Source organism: Octopus bimaculoides, chromosome 1 (genome assembly GCF_001194135.2).
Source record: "Octopus bimaculoides isolate UCB-OBI-ISO-001 chromosome 1, ASM119413v2, whole genome shotgun sequence".
NCBI lineage: Eukaryota > Metazoa > Mollusca > Cephalopoda > Octopoda > Octopodidae > Octopus > Octopus bimaculoides.
In genome coordinates this window covers 84,944,879-84,947,837 of record NC_068981.1, presented here as the reverse complement: position 1 = coordinate 84,947,837, position 2,959 = coordinate 84,944,879, and the positions used below count along the sequence as shown (strand labels likewise).

Here is a 2,959-nt window from a genome sequence, read left to right as displayed (position 1 = left end):
ATATATGTATGTATATATTATGATATTGATTATATCTAAAAGATGTTTTATTTTCATTTACATTTGAATCTAGCTGCTTTAGGTAGGAAGAATTCATGCCATCAAGTAGTATCCAAGATTATTAGTTGCTTCGGTTCTGAACTGTAACACGCTCCCATTAGTGAGTCAGTAGTGGTGGCCAAATCATTGCCCATCAATCTCCTCTGGAATTCCAGCTTAACTTCCCTCTTTTGTTCTATAACCAGCAAAGCGTTCTTTCTATTGCCTATCCCATCATGCGGACATCTGTCTTTTGCTGTCTTCTTATTCCAGTAGCTGCAAACATTCTTCATATGGATTGAGACAACCTTGAGTAGTAAAAGCCATGACTGCCATCCTATCTCCTTGCAATTCTGCAAAAGGTTCTAATACTGGGATCGCTTTTTTTCAATGGCTTGATCGCACCTTTCTTTCCACAGGATTGTAAGCTGGATCAAGATCGTTCTTTTTTTTTGCCTTTTCAGGCAAGAAAACCTCATCTGTCTTCACTGTTGTCTAGACGACCTGGGGAATCTACAATCTTACCCCCGATCTGTTTTCATATTCCATTATTGGCTTCAAGTAGTAGACTGCTTTTTCTTTTGCGGTCATCATTGGTTTTTCTTTTCTCCTCTCACAAACTTGATTGCTGGCGTTATTTTCCCCTGTTGTCGGTATTTCTTGTGTCTTTCTTGCTTTTGTGAACGAATATTGCAAGCACCTTGTCATAGAGTCACTTGCATTCCACTTGAGTGAGCCTGTTTTGCACCCTGATAAGATAATTACAAAGTGCACTTTTCTCCACAGAGCTGACACTGCTGATCACCTTCATAGCTAATCTATGCAGCTTTATTGGCACTGAGGGATTGTCATACACTGCTCGCAACAGGAAAGAGATACGTAAAGGTCCTAGTTTCCACAGGTCAGTCCAGGTTATCTTTTTGTGGAGAGGTTCTATTTTGTCCAGGCTCTCTGAGATACCATCGTTACAGCTCTTGAGCTTCTTTTCTTTTCTCTGATGCAGTACTTCTGCCTGGGTTATGGCTCTCCTTTCTTTGGTACCTCTCTTCTTCCATTGCTGGAAATAGAAAAAAACCGAAAACCTGCCAGCCAGTGCACGTAATTCCAAAGATGTCGTTTTCAGTTTATGCAACTGTAGTGCTGGCTACTCATTTTTAGTGATATCTGCATGTCACTCAATTTTTAGTGATATCTGCATGTCTGGCATGCTCATTGTGGGCGTCTCTGTACATCATTAAAGCTCTATATTTTGCGACCTTGAATTCATCCATGACGAATGACAGGGTAAGTTGGAGCTGTCCAGATATTATGTACAGGCCTAATGAAGCATGAAGGGATACCCAAGTATCTTCGGAGTACTTGTATATCTTCCTCTCCACCTCTTCTATCCATGTCATTAGAATGTCATACATAGTCAACAACCATATGGGACTTAGAGGCAGTCTGTGGTAGAGGTCCATGCTTTGAATCTTCCCAGAAGCGATGACTTTTCATTCCTTCTCAGCCACTCCTCTGCTTCTAAATATTGGCGACATTGCTTCTGTTAATGTGTGAATAATCAGATCACTTTCGAAGGTATTTGATCGTATTTTCCTACATCAATAGAATAACCTCTCCTTAAATTTGCTGCTTGATCTTGTTTGTTAATTTTCCTTTCCTGATCACCATATTCCTATATTTCTTAGGCTTAAGCTTTAACCTGTCACGTATCACTGTTTATTCAGTTGAAGTCATCATTCGTTTCACCTCCACATGGGTTGTGTTTGTCACTGTAAGATCGTCCACAGACCCTTTCATTGGCTGTTGGCAGATCAATCTTATTCTGGTCCCTGTATTTATTTTTATCAGCAAATGCCATAAATACGGTCAATATATGTGTATAACACTCATTAATTTAGCCAGGTATCGGAAATTGACAGTCACCAGATCAGTTAGAAACGTTTGGTTTAATCGGTAAGTGTCCTCACCAAAGACAACTCCACGTCTCTGCTGCTTAGCAACATACAAACAAGGGCGAAGCTCTAGCCGTCTAAATCTCTTGAGCTTTCCAAACAACTTTTCTGATTTCAGTAGAACTTTACATCTAATGCACTTTACTAACACCACAACTTTGCTGGTAATCTTCATACAACCAGACCCTAATTTTGAAAATTTAAGTTTATATTTTACGCTTGTACATATTAGTTTGCGGCTGTGTAGTTAACACATCCGAACCATTAACGTGACTAGTACTTACTCTATCAAGCGCAGAGGGATGAAAATCGAAGGCGGCTACGTTCGACACTACTTAAACTAAGAATGGGACAAAATGCCGGAAGCTTCTATTGTTTCTCTCATTCAGCCACCTTTACCAATTTAAGTGACAGTCGTTGACAATAAACAGACCAGTCCACAATTTTTCTTTTTCCAGCGAAATCTTTTGGTACTAGTGCTTATTCAGTTGCTGATGCTGCATTGTATTTCCATATATCTGGATGGAAACTGTGAGAAGGACTTGTATTAAAGCCTAAATATTATTTTGGCTGGAATTCACTATTGGATATATCACAGACTACACATAGAAAACAAAACAGTGGAGAGTGGTTATAAAATATTTAGTTACACTATCTTGTGCACGTCTCATTGACAAAGGGTTATTATTAGTTATATAATGGAAATTATATAATCAGATCACATTGTCAAATTTGCCATAACTCTCATTCGTAATTTCACTGGGATGGTGACAGCGTTTCTATTACTAAATTATGAATGCAAGTTACACATCTCAGAAGATCTGTCAATGCAAATTGGTTGTAGAAATTACAATATAATTATTTTGTTAATGAAACGCAAAGTGGTGTAAGTAAATATATTATAAACTATCTCGCATCTTTTGTTTTGTTATATATATATATATATATATATATATATATATATATAT

General features: G+C 37.9%; 1 long non-coding RNA gene across 2 annotated transcripts in view; it reads left to right on the top strand.

The window, feature by feature from the left end:
• LOC106873146 (uncharacterized) overlaps nt 1–2,959 on the top strand; it is an 11,108-nt gene that overhangs the window by 7,834 nt on the left and 315 nt on the right. Inside the window, exon 1 of one of the 2 annotated variants that reach the window (XR_001409843.2) lies at nt 25–940. The exons of the other annotated variant lie outside the window; for it this stretch is intronic. This is a non-coding gene — a long non-coding RNA (uncharacterized LOC106873146). Of the gene's footprint in view, nt 1–24; nt 941–2,959 lie in introns of those variants that run through there. 2 annotated transcript variants of the gene reach the window in all.